Consider the following 23,074-nt stretch of genomic DNA (forward strand, 5'->3'; position numbering starts at 1 on the left):
GTAGTCAGTGTTACTGGAGCTTAGGTCTCACCCCAAGTCAGAAGCGAGACAAGTGGCAGACCCAGCATGGTAATTCAGCATACCACACTTCCACCAGACTAGTCTTTCTACGAACTGCATGCTTCCTCGCCATGCCAATCAAATACCATTTCCAAAGCACTCCCTATTTCTAAGGTTAGGTGTGGTGGTGCTACCCAAAAGGAAGGGACAGACTTTGTTCTTAGAAGACTATCCCACATGAACCCCCCACTCAGACAGCCATCTGTTGGAGAACTCTTTCCCACCCCAGCTCACCTGGAGGTCAGCACATCAGAAATGTGCTTAGAGTCACAGCAGAGCCGGCAGCAGATAACACCTCCCTTTGCCTTTGATCTGCGGGCATGGGGATTGTCAGACTGTACATTTCCACAAGTGATGAAAACACTAACAATACCTCAACCCCAAACCTTAACCCTGAACCATGGGGTTGATAATGTGCTCCAGAGCAAGCAAGGGCACAGTCTGGAGCCTGAGCCCAGTTGTTTGGAGAAAACCATAAGTGCAGCCTGTCTGGTTTTTCACGTGCAAGCCACACTGGTGGTGCTGGGAATTTGCTCCTTTGCAGGCAGATGCCACATTTAAATGAAAGTTGTGTTACACACAGGGTTGGAAAAAATTTGAGAATGTTTGCTATTAAACTCAGGCTGACTGGCCCACCCCAAGCATGAAGACAATCTGCCTCTAAGCCGGGAAGGAATCTTGGAAGGACGTCTCTAGGTCTTGGCACAACACAGGCTTTCTGGGCCTTGGTGACTTATAGGTGCTTTGTAATGTAGCACATTTGCTATGCTGTTTAAATATGTATGTCGTGGGTACAGAAAGCTAATATCTGGAACAATAAGGTAATCCTATATGCTTTTCAATGGAAAACATGAGCAGAGGCTACTTGCTGCCAGGGTTCTGCCATTCTTGCTTAATTCTGTCTTTCAGTTATGTGATATCTTTGAAGGCACATTTGGTTAAAACTGCATGGAGAAAATGAGCTGCAAACAATATCCATTCTGCCTTTGAGAACCAGGAGGCCAATTAAGTGTTGTTTCATTTGCAACTCAAAGAAACATCCAAGGAGAAGTTGTAGTTCTCTCAGAGAAGCATCCCTCCCTGATGTCTAGTCCTCCCTGTGCCAAGCCTTGTGCGTCCTCTTTGATAGATAAGAAGTATGGGGAGAAATGAGGAAAGATGTGAGAGTGGAGGGAAAAGCTGAACTTTCTCAAATATTTCAAAAAGTACTTCATGGGAGGGAGAGGCTGAAACTCTTCTGCATATTAGAGGCAGAAGTCTCTCTTGGCTTAGGAGTGTAGCTTTCTGGGGACACAAATTTTGGAAGTATGTTTCAGTGAGGATGGAACAAGTAGCTCAGGAAAAAATGAAATGAGTTGGGGTGGTGTTACAGGGAGACTGGGGGGTGACTCTGAGGACAAGCAGGTGCCCAACGACTTCTGAAGATAAGAGACTCTTAGCATCAAGTGCTGGCTGGTGTGAGAGTGAGAGACACGCCAGCCCAGGCAGGCTCCATTAGGCAGTGCTTGCTTACTTACAAGTTCTCTGTTCCTTTGTGCTTTCTACTGCTCATAGAGGCAGCATGGATTAGTCCAAAGAGCCCAGATACTGAACTTGGGGAATCCCTCTTTTATATTCTGGCTCTGTGTATACATTGGGGTGAATTATTTATCCACCCTGTCAGGTTTTTTATGTATAAAATTTGAATAACGATCTTGAGCTTACAGGATTGTTATACGAAATCAAAACAACTTACATAAAATTGCCAAACACAGTATCTGATATAAACCTGTAATGCAACAAAGATGCAGCTGTGTCAAGATACATGATGACTCCTAAAGAAGTAATCTAAAATAACGCCAGATGAGGCCCTACGAGGTACCTGACAGACAGTACTCCATTGACTTTTCTCCCACCCTCCAAACCTGCACTGCAGGTCAACTGCACTCTCCTCCTTGTCTGCTTGGAACAGGCTTCATCCTAAGTGGCCACATCAAGATCTGACTGGCTCAGGTTAGTTCTTCAGGTCTTACTTCCTACACCAATTCCTCTGAGAAGCCTTCACTGATTCGCTAGGATGAGATGCTATGTGACCATTTTCCATGTTCCTGACAGCATAGAATGTTTTATACTTTATTATGATTTTATGTAACTTGGTCAGTTTCCTCCACCAGCCCGGGAGCTAGCTAAGACTTTTGTCTTATTTACCTCTGTATCTCCCCTACCTTGGCTAATATAGAGTGATACAGAGTAAGCATTTCAAATATATCTGATGAGTGAATTAACAAACATATGAATTGATGAATAAATGAATAGTACTAAATGAATAACCATTTCCTCCATCTCCCAGCTAAAAGTTCAAACATTTGGTAGTTATGAACAGGCCTTCCAGTTTGTTGTTAACCATGAAAATACAGGCAAGGGAAGTCCTCTGTAAACCACATCCCAAAGAAATGACAGAAATTCCACCTTTCTAAATGAACATCTATGGAATCAGTCACAGAAACCAGTCAGACTTAGAAAGGAGCCTCCTGCCTTAAGAGTAGTTGAGTTGAAGTTATGGCGCAGCCAGAACTTCCTTACAGGATGGAGGGACGAGGGCACAGGTGCCTTCTTCCTCTCTCTAAATGCTTATGGCATCAGTTAGTTAGGCTTTTCATGGGACACTTCTATCTCAGAACAAAGCCTGTTTCAGAAGCTGCTCTTGTGCTTGTTGGTCCAGCTACATTCTCAAGATGATAAAGCATTCTCAGAAGAAACATCAAGGCCTATATACTGCGAGAGTGCAAAAAAAAAAAAAAAAAAAAAACAAAAAAAAAAAAAAACAAAAAAAAACAAAACACTCACCCAAATGACAATTGTGGTTAGTGTTTCCACAGAGGCTTACGTAGTACTCTTTCCTTGGTCTCAGAAAAACTTGGCAACTGACTCAGCTGCCTTGTTCTCCTGTCCACATTCCATTAAAACATACCCCCAGTCTCTGAGGGAAGCCAGGATCTAAAGAAAATGGAAGCCTGGGAGGATAAACATCTATTGTCGAGATACAGATGAGAGTGGAAGGGGTGGGGTAAGAACAGAGGACATGGAAAACCAGAGTCATTTCGATCACATATTCCATTTTTGCCTTGTTAGAGAAATAAACATCCAGAAATGGAGAATCACAAGAAGTCTTCACACTTGTATTCAGTCTTTTATCTATCACATTCATTGAGCCCTGATGTGGTTTAACTGTCCAATACATGGGTCTAGAACAGTCTGTCTTAGGCCCAGGAGAATTGGAACCCAAGCAGGCTCTGCTGGGGATTGACAGAGGCCCCAGAAGTGACTAAATGCCCATTTTTTTCCTGAGTTAATTCACATGATACATACTTAGAGAGCATAACTTTAGATTTTCAACTAAATGGATTAAAAAATCTTTCACCTAATTTTTAGATAAATGTACTACCCAATAATTGGCGGTGCTGGGCAACTCCTCGAATTACTGAAAGGGAGAAATATTTGTTGTAAGATTTCTGTCTGAGCAGTGGAGAGTGAACCAGATGGTGCTCTCTCTGCAGGCAGGCTGGCTTCCAAACAAGCAGATGAAGGACACTGAGTTGAATTTCTTGTCCCAACTCACCAGCAAGGTAAGTCCCTCCTCCTCCCAAGCAATAAGGGTAGAGAGCACAGAGTGTGGCAATAGCTAGAAGTCCTTCCATATGGAAATAGGCTTTCCTCTGTGATGTCACCTATGATCGTGCATGTGCCTTGGGCTGGGAATGGTCTACTGCTCCCCACAAAAGAGAATAGCTTGTTCCACTCTGTTAGTTAGACCTGAGCATGATCGTGACGAAATAGCAATCAATGTAGATGACATTTGCTGTTGGAGTATATCTATAAAAGCCAAACTAACCAGAATTCAGGCACACGTTCTTAGTCAGCAGTGGAATCCTGCTCCTCTTATTCCATTATGAGAGCAAAAAGTAATCACAGCATAGTTAATTAATACCTGAAATTTACTTGGGATCATGGTAACTAGTTCTGGGCTGGTTCAACAAACATTTGTTTACTTTCTTAGAACCTCTGAAGCTAAAATCAAATGCCATGAGATTTGAGGATTAAAATGACTGTACTCCAAGAATGGGTCGAATACAGACTTCATTGAAGATGTTTCTCACAGGCAACTTACTAAGACTGGACAATTAATAAATATTTCAGATATATGTCCACAGTTTAAGATAGAATTGATGAAATGTATTATTTGTCACAAGGTTAACAAATTACTCAAAATTGTCTGGCATTAACTGCATTGTAATTTAAAATGAAGAAAATTGAGTCATGATTTCTGTCAATTACATAAGCATATTATGTTCAAGCTTAAATGATCATCTGTCTTAGCAAAGGGGTAATATATTAGTAGTCAGTGATTGATTAATTATTTATTCTTCTAAAGGGTAAAGGAAGGAGATTAATATTCTGATCAGCTTGTTACTGATTTGTGGGAAGTGCCTCGTGTTCTTTCATCATGGGATGTGTCAGACATAAATGCCATTATAATTTACAATTAGTACTAATGCCTTCCAAATTATATTTAATGGAAAAGCCATTATGTTAGCTACAAATAATTTCTTTTTTAAAGTTTTAAAGTGTTAAATAGATTTCAGTAAAGAAATGCATAGTTAAATTAATGGTGAGGAAAAAGCAATAAGTAAATCAACAGAACATGGGCGGGTGGCAAAAGACAGTATATTTTGCTTATTTTTCCAAATGGGTTACTTTTTTTTATTCACATTCTACCTGTACTGGTTATTAGGTGACAGTGGTGTGGGGTGGCGCATGGAGGGAATGAAGAGAGGATAAAAGGGACAAGACCTTGTGCTAGATGGACACCTTGCAAAATGCTTTAACAATTATTTCTTTTAATTCTTACAATAACCTTATGAAGTAGATCTGTTTCCCACTTTACAAAATAGTGAAATGAGTATCATGGAGACTAAATCTGTTAAGCAATTTATACCACCAGGGATGTAAGGAAGTGAAAATTAAACCTAGGCCCATTCAGCTTCAAACTGCCCGCTGTCTCAGCAATGTTGTTGCTTCTCATTCTTCTGTGGAAGGACAGCTGCTAGCATTGGACATTGAGCCTTTCAGAGCTTCATGGGAACCCCCTGTGGATGACCTAATACAGTGATTCTGTGCTGAGGCCCAATAATTTACATTTCTAACAAGTTCCTACTTTGATAATCACTGACATAAGTCAGTCTTCACGTTTATAGATGAGGAAATTGAGGCTCAGATTGGAGAAGTGACTTGTCCAAAGTCAGACAACCCAACAGAGCCATTCAGTGTGTTGTTATTTCTAAATAGTTTATCAAAGTAAAGTCAATCTCATATGGGGCTGTGTGTGTATCTGTGTGCTTGAAGTGTATCATCAATAGGTCTTTTTGTTTGTTTTTAATTCATGTCTAACGTCTTTAGGCTTCAAACCTGGGGCTTTCAATTTTAAATTTCACAGCACGGTCATTTTACAATGTGCTGTTTTCATGTTTAAAAGCACTGTTGTCATGCTGCCAAGATGCTAGCTCAGGTTTTGTCTTTATTTGTCCCTTATAGGCTCTCTCTCTATATATAGAGCGCCTATATATAGAGAGAGAAAGAAAGATACACACATATATATATGTGCGTATACACACACACACACACACACACACATATATATAGATGCTGTTGGAAATGTGAGAAGAAATACAAATGGGAACCCAGATCACAGGATTTTCAGGGAGAGACTCTGAGTATCACAGAGCAGACTTGGTCTCTCCATCACTGAACTCAATGCTAATCTAGATACAGTCTTTCCCTGCCCACACTGTGGGACTGTGGAGCTCTTGCCAGCAGCTGTCCTTATGCAGAAGAATGAGAAGCAACATTGCTGAGACGGTGGGCAGTTTGAAGCTGAACAGGCAGACGCCCTGTGTCTTGAGTTTGTTATCTATTTGGAAGCGAAAGGCAAGTCAAGAAAAAAAATCAGTTCAGACATGATAAGTGCCGTATTTGTGGTAATCCCAGGGCCTATTGGAGCACAGAGGAGGGAGATTTAACCCAGGAGCCAGAGGAAGGGAATAACTCTGGTTATAAAAGAAGCCTGTCTGGGAGAGTAGACTGTTGAAATCTTCATATTAAGTCCAATGAGGAAAGTATTCATTCTCCTATTTTACACAAGAAGCTAAGTCCACAGCAATATGTCCAAATTCATACACACACACACACACACACACACACACACACACACACACACACACACGGCTTTTGAAATTTAAAGACAGATATTTTCAGACTTAGAAACTCCTATTTGATTTTGTGTTTCTGAAGTTCTTCATAATAAAGTGACTGTAAAGGGACAATGGAGTCCTCCCCACGCCCCGCCAAGGAGTAAAATTCAATCCTTATAGGTGAGGCAGTGGCGGGGGGTGGAGGCTCCAGTAGTCAATGAGGCAGTGGTGGCAGAAAGCTGAGGCCCAGGCATTCACCAGCAAGCTTATTAAACATATCAGATGTCATCGGTACCTCCTTTATCCTTCTCACTTTGGACCTCACAGGCTGATAAGAAGGGGAAAGCGTTAGAACCCAGAAGTAAAACTGTGGCATGATTATAACCCTGACAGCCTCCCTCTAATGAGCTTCCCTGCAGATAGGGAGAGGGGAGAGTGCTTTGATCTCCAGGAGCAGCAGGCTGAAAAGACCACTGTTTGGAGCAAAGCCGTCTGATGGGGTCCAGTCTTCTAGTAATCAAAGTCACAAGCTACCATCTGAGCCATTTGTGAACTGCAGATAAGATTAGCTGCTCATTTGATATATCAACCACCACCATCAATGGAGGCTAATTGTATCTGAAATATGACCAGGGAAGTGTCAGCTCCTGGAGACAAGCATTTCCTTTATCCTGTGTTTGAAGCTGAGACAACATTTTTTGTTTGAAAACTTGAGCAAAACCTAACACATGCAGCATTTTTCTCCTTTTTTCCCCAGACATAAGATATGAGGAAATGTGAGGTTCTTTGAAATAGACATGAATCTGCACTTATGTTTTTACAAAGATTATGCATTATAGTGTGACAGAATAGGCACCTTTTGGGTGGAAGACTGTAAGTTCCAGGAATAATTGCGCCATGGAATTACTTCGTAGCATCATAGTTAAAAAAGGAAAATGTCCCAGCTTTGGAAAATTGTATTCAGGAAGACCTGCTTTGAAATTCTAGAGTGTTGTGTACTGTAGGAAAAGAAAAGGTGACTGGTCATTTGGAATCTAAAGGCACTTACAAGGGCTGCATTTTGCCTCAGAAGCTGGTGCAGCTGACAGTTTTACTTTCTTAGAATTTATTTCTATGTCAATAGAACTTGAGCTCAAAATGAATCATGGCCAGGCAACCTGCACAGCCCCTCTGCTCTGACAAATGAAGAAAGCCCACTGTTAACTCCATGTCCACTGAAGATGGCTGTTTGCTCCTTAAAAGATTATCCATTCTTCTGTATTTGCCAGACACACTATGGTGCAAGAGTCAGAAAATCTGGTTTCTTGTCTTCTGAGAATGGTTGTTATGTGTGTGATTTTTTAGCCATTTTAGCCTTTCTCTTTTATGAAGGAGGGAACAGAATTCCCCACTCTTACTTCACCCTGCTGCAGCTCGGGCTTCTCTATTTCCAGCCTCATCCACTATAGCTCTTAAATTGCTAGGTTGTCCTGGTATCCAGGCGGCTAGTCAAAGCTGCCTGAAAATGGCAAGGTATGAGAGGCACCTCATTAGGACTCCTGAAATACATAGACCTAGAATAGCCCTGTGTAGTTGGGGTAAGAAAAGGAGGAGGGGAGCAAGAACTTTGAAAGGAATAAGGAAATGTGTTATTGCCTCCTCCCAGACTCTCAAGCTATGATGACCTTGGGGGAACTGCCTTCACTGACTTTCTTCTGCTTCTCAGGATGAGCTGACACTCTGCCCTGCCAGCATCTGACAGCTCAGGTGTAGAAACTACCTTTACAGTGCTAAAGATGGCAACCATAGTAGCAATGCTCCAGTAGCTCCTCCCCAGGCCCAGCCCTTACAACCACAGAATACTACAGGTGGAAGGACCTTTATAGATAATAAAATGTACCATGTGCTGTGAAAAGCATATTTTATTTCATAGCACATTTAATTCTCAAGCATCACCTCACACGAAGTTATAGTTATTATTTCTGCTTTAAAGATGAAGAAATTAAGATTCAAAAATGTTAATCAACTTGCTTCAGGAATACACCTAGTAAGTTCCTGAGCTGGTACATAAAACCAGTTTCATTTGACTAATGGCAGAATCGTCACTTTTTAATACAATGCAGTAGATCACTTGGACCATTGTTCTAACTTTTAAAAAAGGTTCTGCAGCAAAAGATTCAACTGACCCTCTTCAATAACCCAATCTCAACCAGGCCCTAAAGTTCCATCTTAGTATCTAGTTTAAATGCCACCAATCTAGTTGAACTTAATAAGAGCACAGCTGTGAGATACCATGAAATGGAGATGTTAAGCTACTTTTCTTAAGTCCCATAATCAGTGGGACAGCTGGAGCTGGAACCCAGGACTCTTAACTCCCAGGCCAGTCCCCTGTGTGCTCTGCATTTGCTCCAAAGCACAAGGCAAATGTACTCTGTACCTGACACACGTTGAGAAGATGCCAAAAGAGGGTGCCAAGAGAAAAACCTTTCTATATCCAAGAGGATGACACAAAATATTGAGAACCAAGTGTAAATTTCCAATCATGAATGATGAATCATGAGCTTGCTTTCTGGAACACTCTATGATTCAGAATTACACATTCCCCAAGGACCCTTGATGGCTCAGGATTGCACTGTGTGACCTAATTATTAATTCTGTATACTACACCCTGAGGTCTGAGGTCAACAGTGCTTTGTTAGGTCCTGCCTGGTCTGTGAAGTCAGGGAGACTGATTGTAGACAGAGCCAGCAAGAAATCATGGGTACCACACTCTGTGTCCTCAGGTCTCAAGGATTGAGATGGGCAGAAAGTGCTCTAGGATCAGGGGACCATATAGATCCTTCCCTGTAGGATTGTGGGTGACAAAAAAGATTTGCCTCAGGCTGGGAAGCATTGCCCACTGCTCAAGAAGCAATCCGAGGCCTCTTGCCCAAAAGCTATGGCTCTGCCAGTGGCATTTTAGGTTGCTGCAGGCAATACGGCCATTGGTTTCTCGACCTCACTCAGACCTTCAGTTCTTAACTCTCCCAGCAGTGTTAGCTCTTATCTAAAAGAAACCTGTTTAGCCATTCCCAGCATTTTGATTCTCTGAAGTAGAATTTAATTCAGTTCCATAAGTGCTTGCAACACAGACTCCGTGCTGTGGGCTCCAGGAAGCACATGGGGCCTGTCTCTGGGCATCATAGGAGCACACTCTGGAGGTCAGACTCTCCTCAGAATTAAATTACTATGGACCACAAATAGGAAAGAGACATAATTCCAATACTGCCTTGAAAGTCAGAAGGCCTGAATTCTAATTCTAGCTCAAGTCAACTGTCCCACTCTGGGCAAGATTTTTTTTTTTTTTTTTAAATTCTCTGGATCTCATTTTCTACCTTTTAAAAATGAGGTGCTACTTTAGCTTTTACTCTAAATCTATATGATTCTAAGTCTTTGCACTTTGTCTTCAGACAGCATTCTGAAAGAGGCTGATTCACAGTAGGCAGTGACAGGACGACTATAGAGAGGCATTCTACAAAACGCCTGACTGCTACCCTTTAAACATGCCAAGGTCATGGATGACAAGAAAGGAACAAGGAATGGTTATAGATTGGAGGGGATGAAGGAGATATGATGCCTTAATGCAATGTGGGATCCTGATTGGGTCCTGGAACAGAAATTGCATATTTGCAGAAAAACTTGGTGTCTTAGTCCGTTTGGGCTGCTATAACAAGACGCCATAGACTGGGTGATTTATAAACAGCATAAATTGATTGCTTACAGTTCTGAAGGCTGGGAAGTTCAAGATCAAGGTGCCAGCAGATTGGGTGTCTTGGGAGGGCTATACCCCATAGATGGCACCTTCTATGTGTCCTTACATGGCAAAAGAACATCAGGGGTAGGCAGCTCCCTTAGGCTTCTTTCGGAAGGACACTAATTCCACCTGTGAGGGAAGAACCGTCATGATCTAGTCACCTCCAAGGGCCCCACCTCTTAATACTATCACCTTCGGGGTTGGGTTTCAAAATATGAATTTTGAGGGGACACAAACATTCAGACCATAGCACTCTTAAAGTCTGTAAGCTTATAGTTTAGTTAGTAGTATTGTGTTGATGTTAATTTATTTGTGTTGATATCATGGTTGTATAACAACATTATATGTTAATATCAGAGGAAGCCAGGTGAAGGGTATATGGGAGCATTGTGCAGTATCTTTGCACTCTTCTTTAAATAAAAAATATTTTCAAACACATTTAAAATAACAAAAATGTGGTTATATATTTTCCCAGAAAGTAGGACTGTAAATTTCTCAAGAGCAGGGACCTTCTTTTCTCTTTCCGTATGTTCCTTAGTACTGCGCGTAGGGGCGTCTTGCAGTAAGTTCTCAAAGAAATCTGTATTAGAATTAAGTCGACCAAAAATGATTCACAACCAAAATTTTAACCTGGGACAAAGCAGTGTGAAACCTTGTCTCTGTTATAAGCAGTTAATATTGCAATTTTGGTATTTTTACAACTAAAATACAAAACAGTCCAGAAAAATACCATCATTTCCTGGCACCAAGGAAAAGGAATCTCTCCATGTTCAAGTCAGATAGCCAGACTGATTTAGGGAAACAAAAAGAAAAGAAAAAAAAATAACAAAAGATCAAATGGCTTTAAAAAATCATTGTTGCTATTTGGACTGAGCCAGAAGCTCCAGATAACAGTAACCACTAAAGGAAAAAAAAAAAAAAAAAAAAAAAAAAGACCAAAAACCTTGGAGCTCTCAATTTGTTTTTCATAAAAAATGAAGTGCCCCCACCAAAATGCGCCTTGAAGAGTTAATTAAACAGCTGCCCTCATGGCTGATTCTGAGATGTTAGGAGCCCCCTGACAGGCTGCTGAACAAATGGGGCAATAAAGGTGTGGGTTGTTTGGCTTGATTGAAGAGCTTGAGTTTTTCACCCCTTAGTCTCCAAACCATCTGGAAGTGAGTTTGTGGAATGTGGGATGGCAGCCTCTCTGCCCTTATCTGCTGATAAGATTCTCAGCCTCAAACACGTGTACTAGAAAGGCAGGGAGCAAATATTTTAGACCTTAAACAACTTGCAAATCCTCCCTCTAAAGTTCATGCTGTGCTATAGCACAGAAGGAAGAAAAAATCATCTTGCATTTTTTCCCTTCTGTACCCAGGGCTTTTGACGTCAAAATGAGCAAACACTAAAGTTTTCCTAAAGGAAAACTGTTTTGGTCTTGACGGTTGAGTTTTACTGACCTTCACTGAGTCTCCAAAACTCATAGGCTTTAAAGACAAAGCTCCTGAGAGTTGCCCAAGAATGAAACCGCCATGGAAAGAAGGTGTAATTGAGCAAAGAATTTGAGACTAAGGAACAATGTTTATGTTCTCAAGCTGAATCTTAAAAACAAAAAATCTAAAGATGGCCTGCAGGTTACAACTTCACTGACAGAGAGTTCAGGTGTCTGACCAGAAAGGTTTGACTGCTGCGAAAGAAGAGTCTGAAAGTTGTTAGTTTTGCTTTTAAAGCCTAAAAATCAGACAGTATATATGCTGTGCATAGCTGTTGTGGTATGTGTATATGAGGTACAAGTTTGTGTGTGTGCGTGTGCGTGTGTGTGTGTGTGTGTGTGTGTAGGTGGGTGTGTGTCAATGCCAAACTAAATTTAAACTAGACATAATAAAGAAAAAAACACAATTAGATGAGGTAACATCTTGGGTGAGATACACACCACACACACAAGGACCGAAGGGATGCCTTAGTTCAAAAGCACTTTGAGAATTCTGTTATTTAATCTTTCATACAGTCTTCTATTTTTGAGCTCCTAGTATGCTCCAGGCACTAAGTGGACCCTGGGAATATAGAGCCAGGTGATACAGTTAAGCCTTGCTCTCAAGGCATGCACAATCTAGAAGCACAGCCAAAGTAACCCAGTGATTACAGGACAAAGTGATAAGGGCCATGATAAGAAGAAGCTCAGATTGCCCTGTGAGGCCAGATGTGGGGTGGCAGTGAACAGGGAAAAGAGCTAATGCATTGTTTATTTTTCAAAACAGAAGATGTTTCTTCCCCTCTGGGCTCATCTTACCCCAGACTGATCTTTAAACTCAAATAAATAGGAAGGCTTTCATATTTGTGGAGTCAGAAAAATACAATGACAAACTTAATCAAAATGTTCCTTCTCTCTAGTCTCAAAAATCTCAAGTTTATGCTGTTTGAATGACTAACAAAATTACTTTTTAACACAACAGAAAATCACCATTTAACTTCCTTTACTCACTCGAATATTTTTTAAAGTATATACAGTTGGCCCTCTGTATCAGTGAGTTCCACATCATAGACTCAACTGACCTCAAATCAAAAATATTTGAAAAAAATGAAAAGATGCAAGCATCTTTACTGAACAGGTACAGATTTTTCTCTTATCATTATTCCCTAAATGCAGTATAACAACTATTTACATAGCATTTCATTGTATTTAGGTATTATAAGTAACTTAGAGATGACTGAAATAATATAGGAGGATGTGCATAGGTTATAGCAAATATGATGCCAGTTCATGTCAGGGACTTGAGCATTCACAGATTTTGGTATCTAAGAATCCTGGAACCAAATCCCCATGGATACCAAGGGATGAGTTTATTCTGTGCAAAGTGTCAGATAGTGCTAAAGAACACTGTCCCTTTGATCCTAACTCTTTAAAAAGGGCCCACTATGGCCTTCTACATTCTATAAAACTTAATTGGTTTCATAAAAGAAAAGTTATCCTATTCCCACTTGTTGACAAAAACCAAAGTCATCATTTTTATCTACATCACCCTGCTAGAGTCAGAAGAGTTGTCTAAAGGCCTTATAACTAATTGCAAAGTAACACAATGATAATGATAGTCCCTTGGGCAAATTAATCTCACAAATATTTTGGCTCTGGCCAAACCAAACCAATGGAATTTCTTTGTACATAGCTGTGATATTAATATAATGCCTTACTTGGCAAATAAACATTCAAACACAGCAGCCATGAAAGATCGACTTTGATAAGTTTATGTTGAAAGAAATGATTTCCTAGAAAATATGACAGTGCTTTAAGGACTCTGTCAGTACTCGCACACAACTGCCCAACTAACTTTCTCCTCCAAGTTTATAACTTTTTATATTATACTCTCAAAATACCCTTAAATGCCCAAAATAGATGTTCTAAATTCCCTCTCTAGTTCTTCATATATGAACTCTGCTGATTTTACCAATTGTACTCCTAGATTTGGTTTCTCCGGTTAAGTGAGGAAAAGGCTTCTGCTTCCAGAGGTCAAACATTATCTTGATTTAGCAGGTTGGGCCTCTGAACCACTCCTATGCTCAGTAGCAAAGAATGCAGGCTGGGAAGGATTAATTACCAAAGCCAGTAATCCTGACTCCAACCTCCAAAAATATGAGGAAGTCCAAAAAAAATCTTGAAAGTGATTTGCAACATTCTGTTCAAATCAGTCTCAAGAGTAATGTCACTTTGACACCTCTTACCCATGTAAACATAATTATCGCAGACACATCAACTATTCTGAACCTTCTCCTTTTCACCCTGAGGCTCAATTTTCCCTCCTCTGAAAGAAGATCAACATAGTTCTACTAATAGCTTCTTCTTCAGTTTTCCTAGTGAAACACGTACCCTCAAAGTATAAGAATGCCAGTAGCTTGTTTTATGACAAGTTGTGTGTACTCCCACAGGCCTGGGAAAAGAATTAATTATGTATTTTGGTCTCAAGCCCAGGGGACATAGACAATCTTGGCAAGATCTCCTAAGTGGGATAAAACCCTGAAATTCCTGTCACTTCACATAAGTGAAATCTCAGTTTGTTAGGAGGTAACAGAGTGGAAATTCCTAGTTTACCATTAAAACTCCTAAATAGGTATGACTTTCTTTAATTTACTTTGATCTGGACTCAGTCAGCTAAAAGTTTGCTACAAGACCACATGTCTTCTGTATCACATGAGTAATCCTATGAATGAAATATTTATAGCTGAAGTCATTCACCCACTGAACTTAAATAAAAGCCATTAGTGACTTTTATAAACACACACACACACACACTTACATACACACACATATGTAAACATACAATATCAAACTCTGGCAGGTGACATGGTTTTGTATGTGTTAGACACTGGCCTTGCCTAAGCAAGAATCCAAGGTTCACAATGCTAAAGGTATCTTAATATATCCCCCCAGTAATAAAAGTTCCATAAAATTATTGGAAAAATAGTAGGAAAGGAGAAGAAAAACAGCATCTCACAATAAATGATATAAATAAATTTTATTCAAAATTTGGAGCCTAATACCATATGCCAGTGTCTAGGCATAAGTACAATTAAAATCCAAATAACTGAGAAGAAAATGTGTTAAAACAGCTGATATAGCAAGAAATGTAATTGCTAAGGGGTGCTAAAACCCTGAAGTTTATTACACACATGTACCCAATATGTGTCACATAGGGAATTTCTTTTTTCCTCACAACAAACCATCAGGGATTTAAAAAAAATAATATTATAACAAAGGAAGGACTTAATGAACTGCAGATTTGGAAACTTACATCCACATCCACAGTGTCCAGCTTGAGGTCTGGAAGGAGGCACACCCTGAGGCTTGATAGGAAGGAAGGCAAGCGTGACTTTGTGCGTGCCCTGCCGTTCCCTTACACTGATCTGGAAACTAAACTTGAATGATTGTTACTGCAAGTACATTTGTTTTCTCCTTTAAGCTAGCATCGTACACATCTAAGGTGATCTTTTCAACCTTCATTCCTCTGGACAAGATAGAGTAGGAAAGCAGATTCCTTTTATAACCCCTTGGAAATCAGGGAGGCAGAGTGGGGATGTGGTAGGTGCTCTAGGTCACCCCATCCTAAGTGATAGAGAGTTCCCCATCCTGCCTAACCCGGTGAAACCCCATCTCTACTAAAAAATACAAACAATTAGCCGGGCGAGGTGGCGGGTGCCTGTAGTCCCAGCTACTCGGGAGGCTGAGGCAGGAGAATGGCGTAAACCCGGGAGGCGGAGCTTGCAGTGAGCTGAGATCCGGCCACCGCACTCCAGCCTGGGGGACAGAGCAAGACTCCATCTCAAAAAAAAAAAAAAAAAAGGAGAGTTCCATAGGCTCAAGGCTCAGTGTTCCCCAAACATAGGGAGCTGTGCTGCAGGGTCACCTGCAGCTGGAGCTCTCTTGTGCTACTCTCATGTTATCCAGCACTTTAAGAGTCACCAAGAGAGACCCACTGCCCTCAGCATTGCATTCAAGTTCTTAACCAGTCACTCAAAACTTTAGCTACAGCTAAAATACTGCATCTGCCTCCTGCTCAAGGCACTTCTATGCCTCTTCTAACCTAAGCTGGTGTCCTTGCTTTCTGCAGAACATGTATGCATTTGTGGGGTCAATCTGCAGCTCGTGCCAGCACTGACCAAGGCACTGGGGATGCAATGATGAACAAGACAAGTCCTTTCTCTCAGGTGCATGTGTGGAGAGGAGTTAAGGGAAAGACAATTAACACAGAAACTAGTAAGTGAGTAAAAGTCACCTAGCAGCTAGTGCTGGGAAACTCACTACACAAATGAATTTCCAGGAGGTGGCAGAGGGGAGCTCCGTAAATAAAATTGTTAGAAAGGTCTCATTGTGGAGGCTTTCTCAGCAAAAAACTTTATCTGAACAGAAGGAATAGCCAATGCAAAGGTCCTGAGGTAGAAATCAGGTTGGCTTTTTCAAGGCGCAGGAAGAAGCCCCATTTGGCTGATGTAGTGAATGAAAAATTCAGAAGACATTTGAAACATGACAGGTAGGTAGAATTATAAGATTTTCACTCCCTGTGCCTATGTACACACCCTGTATGTAATCCCAGAAACTATAAATATAAGCATTTTATTCCCATGATTAGGCTGTATTCTATGAAACAGCTGACTTTTAACAAGACAGATGATCTGGATGGGCCTGACCGAATCATGGGAGCCCTTTGAAGTGGAGCATTTTCTTCAGCTGGTGGCAGAAGAGAAAGTCAGAGACTCAGAGCATGAGGAGTCAGTGCACCACTGCTGACCTGAAGATGGAGGAGGCCACACAGCGAGGAGCTGAGAGTGACCCTTTGGCTGGCAGCCAGCAAGGAAACAAAAGTCTCAGTTCGACAACTTCCAGGAACTGATTTTTGCCAATAATAAGAATGAGCTAGGACTATTTATAATAGCAAAGACATGGAACCCACCCAAATGCCCATCAATGATAGACTGGTTAAAGAAAATGTGGTACATATATACCATGGAATACTATGCAGCCATAAAAAGGAATGAGATCATGTCCTTTGCAGGGACACGGATGAAGCTGGAAGCCATCATCCTCAACAAACTAACATAGGAACAGAAAACAAAACACCACCTGTTCTCACTCATAAGTGGGAGCTGAATGATGAGAATGCACAGACACAGGGAGGGGAACATCACACACCAGGACTAGTCAGGCGGTGGGTTCAAGAGGAGCGAGAGCATTAGGACAAATAGCTAATACATGTGGGGCTTAAAACGTAGACAGATTAATAGGTGCAATAAACCACCACGGCCCAAGCAAACCTGCACATTCTGTGCCTGTATCCTGGAACTTAATGTAAAAAAATAAATTAATTAATTTTTTTAAAAAGAATGGCATAGGAAGTGGATTTTTCCCCAGAGGCTCCAGAAGAGAACTCAGCCCCACCAAGACCTGGATTTCAAGCTCATGATGACTGTATTAGTCCTTCTTGTACTGCTAGAAGGAAATACCTGAGACTGGGTAATTTGTAAAGAAAAGAGGTTTTATTGGCTCACAGCTCCACTGGCTGTACAGGAAGCATAATGCCTTCTGCTTAGCTTCTGGGGAAGCCTCAGGGAGCTTTTAATTATGGCAGAAGGCAAAGGGGGAACAAGCACTTCATGTGGCTGTAGCAGGAAGAAAAGGGGCGAGAGGTGCCACAAGAACGGCACCAAAGGGGATGGTGTTCAACCATTCATGAGAAATGGCCCCCATGATCCAATCACTTCCCAATGGGCCCCACCTCCAACATTGGGGATTAAACCTGAACATGAGATTTGGGTGGGGACACAGACCCAAACCATAGCAATGCCCTACAGAGAACCCAGCCATGCCGTGCTGTACCTCTGACATACTGAGCTGTGAGTTAATAAATGGCAGTTGCTTCACACTGCTCTGCTTGTGATCATTTGTTACACCATAAGAGAAAAAAGTAATAAAGTTGGAGGGGCAGATGGGGCCAGATGGTGCAAGGCCTCGACAGGACAAGAAAAGAGTCTGGATTTTGTTTTCGTGGTAAAGAACTTATTTGAGAGCTTTAAACAGGAGTCTGTAAAGTAGAAAGCGTGTAACCAGGTTGTGCTTTGCAGAGAGCACCCGGGCCTCTGGTGCAGAATAGGCAGAGGGCTGGAAAAGCAGCCATGGGAGAGAACAGTCCAGGGCAGAGTTGTCTAAGTGAGGGATGGCAGTGTTGAGATCTAGGGCTGTGGCAGAACAGATGATATCTCAGATCTATTTGGATGGAGAACTAGTAAAGCTTCCAAATGGATTAATGTGTACATGGAGTGCAGTGGGGGAAGACAAAAAGGAGAGGATTTGGAAATGATTCTGAGGTTTTTGGCTGAGATCTGAATGAATGCTTGTGCCATCGGCTGAAATGGGCAACAACAGAGAATGGTCAGAGTGTGTATGTGTGTGTGTGCGTGTGCCCACGTGCACAGGCCCACATGTGCAATCCAAGTGCCTGTGGATGCTTTGTGCTTTCCCCTCTCTGCAGTTTTGCTCAAGCTTTCCTCTGTCCTGAGCATCTTAATGCTGACCCTCTGTCTGTTCCAAATACAGGCACCTATCAATAAGTCTTTCTAGTCATCCACCCTAATGTGGCTATTCTTTACTCTAGGCTCTTAGAATCTTACTTTGACTACCACATAGTTAGTGCCTAACGATCTCAGAAAATTAGAAACATCATATTCCATGAAGTATTCATGACATCATTAAGGTAACCACTGCCTTCGTCTGCCTGATTTTAACACTGGAAGTCTCATGTTCTGGGAAACCCCTCAGTCCCAGGCAAACAGGGACAGCCAGGCACCATAGATATCCCAAGGACCTCTCTCCTTCTCTCCAAGTACCACATCACCTGTCCCTGGCTGCTCAGTGAAAACAGCACATTAAATATAGCAGGTGCTTAGTAGTAACTAGCATATTTTAAAATGATACTTTGTTCCTTCTGAAACTAATCAAGGCCAGAGGAGTGAGGTGGACGCTTTTTGCCGTCATCCATCATCTTCTCTCCTTTTCTAATGTGGGACATAGCGGCAGACAGGTGACTTGGAATTGTTTTGCATATCCAAATCTGTTTTGTTTCTTTCTGATTTTTTGTTGTTTTTTGATTTTTACTTAAAAAAAAAAATTACACACGTTTGAGCTTCTTTGAATGAGATTTAGTTCGTCCCTCCCTTTTTCTATTTACTAAGTGGGCAATAATTCACAGGCTGAGTCTGAGAATGGGTTAATCCCTCTGCAGTCTGAGTATAGCTGAGTTTCCGCTCTTGGTTCAAATGCTAAGTGAACCTGCATAACCAGCTTCAGGTGCAGTTTAATATCTAGGCCACTGTTTATTTGTCAAAGGCCTTGCTGTGCACTCCTGTAGGTCAAAAGGTACAGAAATGAAAGGTGGCAGAGAGGTCAGCCCCCAGGGAACTGTGAAACAGCCAGGACTTCAGTAGGCTCAGCCATTAGCTCCCTGTGTGGCCTGGACGAGTCCTCACAGTTCCTTGAGCTTTGGCCCATGGCATCCCCAAACGCGTCCCCCTCCCCACTCGCCTGATCTTACATAGGAGAATTGAGCTCTGGGGAGAGGGGAAGGCCAGATTTCACTTGCACAAACAGTCACTCCTGGCTTGATCTCACTCAGCTTGTTCTGAAGAGCAAACCCCAATATTTGTTGAGGATTTACTAGGTGGCGCTCTTTGTTAATTACCTCAATGCATATCACATCTAACCTTCACATAACTCTACAGAATACTTATTATTCTGCTAATTTTTGGATGCTAAAAATAAGATGGATAGTTTAAGGAATTTCCTCAAGCCACACAATGAGAAAGCACAAAGCTGGATGACCTCAAATTTCATACACACCATGTTTTACTGTTTTAGCTCTATTCTAGCTAATATGAATTAAAAGACAATGTCCAAGTACACTGAGACCTTAAAATAATATAAAATGGCACATATGTGATGGCAGCCATGCACCAATACTATACTAGACATCTTACATACATATTTGATTTATGTCATTCTCATATTTGATATTTGCAATATCAAAGAGAACATTTCTATCCTCATTTTTTATTAAAGAAACTAGCACTTAGGGAGTCTGAGTAATTAGCCCAAAGCCCCACATTCAAAACGTGATGAAGGAGAGCTGTGGTTTCTGTCTGAAACAAAGCTCATTTTCTTCTAGTGCATCCTGTGGTCCCTACAGCACAGAGACCACAAGTGAATGGGATCATGTGTGCTATAGTGTGGCAAGGAAACATGGCCAGCAGGGAACAGCATGAAGGACACAGAGCCTATGGGAGAGCAAAGTGTAAACCAATGGCATGTGAGAAGAATGAGCTCATGACAAGTGGTATCAGCAGGAAGAGTGGAAATACATGGGGTGTAGGTGAGCACAGTGGGCTTTCCAGGCAGAGAAGAATCAGGAGCTTGTATTGCAGTCAGCTCAATGCATGGCTCTCTCCCACTGTCATGCCCAAAGCAATTGCCTCCCCATCTCTTTCCATATATCCAGGATGAGATACCAGCTTCTGAAAAAGGAAAATGAAACAAAGAAAGGGGTGCTATCTTGCTGCCCTTTCTGATGACTAATCTTTTAAACACCTGACCCAGCACAAGCAGAAATGCAGGTCCAACCATGAAATCAGAGGTGGTCCCAGACCTCTTCCCAGAAAAGCCTTGGTCCTTGTCCAGTGCAGAGCTAGTAACTCCACAGAGAATAAAAAAACAAACTACAAACAGAGTGCACAGGCAACCTACAGAATGGGAGAAAATTTTTATAATCTACCCATCTGACAAAGGGCTAATATCCAGAATCTACAAAGAACTTAAACAAATTTACAAGAAAAAAACCAAACAACCCCATCAAAAAGTGGGCAAAGGATATGAACAGATACTTCTCAAAAGAAGACATCTATGCAGCCAATAGACACATGAAAAAATGCTCATCATCACTGGCCATTAGAGAAATGCAAATCAAAACCACAATGAGATACCATCTCATACCAGTTAGAATTGCGATCATTGAAAAGTCAGGAAACAACAGGTGCTGGAGAGGATGTGGAGAAATAGGAACACTTTTACACTGTTGGTGGGACCTTAAACTAGTTCAACCATTGTGGAAGACAGTGTGGCGATTCCTCAAGCTTCTAGAACTAGAAATACCATTTGACCCAGCCATCCCATTACTGGGTATATACCCAAAGGATTATAAATCATGCTGCCATAAAGACACATGCACACGTATGTTTACTGCAGCACTGTTCACAATAACAAAGCCTTGGAATCAACCCAAATGTCCATCAATGATAGACTGGATTAAGAAAACGTGGCACACATACACCATGGAATACTATGCAGTCATAAAAAAGGATGAGTTCATGTCCTTTGCAGGGACATGGATGAAGCTGGAAACCATCATTCTGAGCAAACTATCACAAGGACAAAAAAACAAACACCGCATGTTCTCACTCATAGTGGGAATTGAACAGTGAGATCACTTGGACACAGGTTAGGGAACATCACACACCGGGGCCTGTCATGGGGTGGGAAGAGGGGGGAGGGATAGCATTAGGAGATATACCTAATGTAAATGATGAGTTAATGGGTGTATACATATGGCACATGTATACATATGTAACAAACCTGCACGTTGTGCACATGTACCCTAGAACTTAAGGTATAATAATAAAAAAAATGCACATTCACAGGTTTTCTGCACCAAGGAGTTTGTTATAGGTCTTTGCTACGTGGCTTTTGTGACAGCAAAATTTTCCAGAATTCTTTAGAAAGAGTGGTTATTATTTTATTCTTTAGAGGCCAGTCCTTTTGTAGGGAGTGGGGTAGGAAGTACATTTATACTAATGAGATCAAGGCAGCTCATTTAAATGAGAAGGCAGGTGTATTACCAAGACTTATGACCAACTATTTTTATAACTGATATGTCAGGAATGTGTCTCTATTCAATTAGGATGCTATCTCGTATTCTGGTCAACCACTGTACTCACTGGATGTACTATATTTATTTAGAAAAGTAATTTAGTATTTAAAAGAGTAAATGAATTCCATGTTTAAAAATAAAAATCACTCCAGCTTTCTCCACTCTGAAGCATTTTACTTAAGTCTGATATTACTACTGGGATTCTTGGCATTTAGTTTAAAGAAAAAAGTACAGTCAGGCGGTTTTGACCATTAATGTCCACTTGATTTGTACTAATATTCCTTGTTAAATGCCTTAAGAGACAGGACTGGTATGCCAACCCTCTTCTGAAATAGACCCTCTATCTTTCTCAGACATATGAACAGGATGCATCATTCACGACACATGTCATCTGGCATTTGGCACCAGGAAGACTAGGAACAAAAGCAGTAACTCCTGAGACTGTACTGCACACTCCAAGTTCCTGCCATCTTGCCGAATGCCCTCAGTGCAGACATGCTCCTGGGCAATTGCCTCCCCTCCTTCCTTTGCTCCCCCCATCAGCTTTCTTCTCCTCCAAATATCGCTTTCCTTCTCTGCTTTCCTTCTAGAGGAAGGAGAAAGCTGGATGACCTCAAATTTCATACACACCATGTTTTACTGTTTTAGCTCTATTCTAGCTGCTATGGGATACGAAATGAATTAAAAGACAATGTTCAAGTACACAAAGACTTCAAAATAATATAATGACACATATGTGATACCAGCCACGCAGCAGTACCACACTAGATGTCTTATATACATCATCATATTTGATTTACATCATTCTTACAACCATACCATAAAGAAAATATTTCTATCTTCATTTTTTATTAAAGAAACTAGTGCTCAGGGAGTCTGAATAATTAGCCCAAAGCCCCACATTCCGGTTTCTGTCTCTTCCTTTGAGAATGAGCTGGGCATTCCAGCCTTGCCTGGCTGCCCACCCGGGCCTGGCAAGATTATCTAAAACAATAACAGTATACATATTTGGGTTTTTTGGGAAGTACACAGTCCACCCAAGTTTTGCTCCCTACCTGGGATTAAAATAAAAGCACTTTTTATTTTTCTAAAATAAAAGAGAATGAGAGAAAACAAGAAATGCAAAGAAGTTACATTTTTTGATTTTGAGAGTAGCTTCTTCCTAGAGAAAAAACTTTGGTGGGGGCAGTCGAGGAACTGGGAGGGAAATAAATCCCAGGCATGAAGTGCTTCAAAGAAGAGGGAATAAAAAAGCAGAAAGGACAAGCCAGAAAAAAAAAAAAGAAAAGTATAACTGAAAACAAGTGCCAACTTGATAGATTAAAATTGTGAGTTTTTTTAAATTTGATTTTTTTAGTTTAATAAGATTAAAATTTTCACATTTACTACCTATTCGTATTTCTTGTTTACAAACTATCTCTATATTCTATGTACACTTTTCTACTGTAATTTTCATATTTCCCTTATGATTTATAATAGTTTCTTTTGCCATATTTTGCAATTTTCTTCAAATGGGATTTTTTCTTTCAGTTTTGTTTTATTTTTATCTCAAGACTTAAATGTCTATATATTTA

The sequence above is a fragment of the Macaca thibetana genome, chromosome 13 (genome assembly GCF_024542745.1).
Source record: "Macaca thibetana thibetana isolate TM-01 chromosome 13, ASM2454274v1, whole genome shotgun sequence".
Taxonomy (NCBI): Eukaryota; Metazoa; Chordata; class Mammalia; order Primates; family Cercopithecidae; genus Macaca; species Macaca thibetana.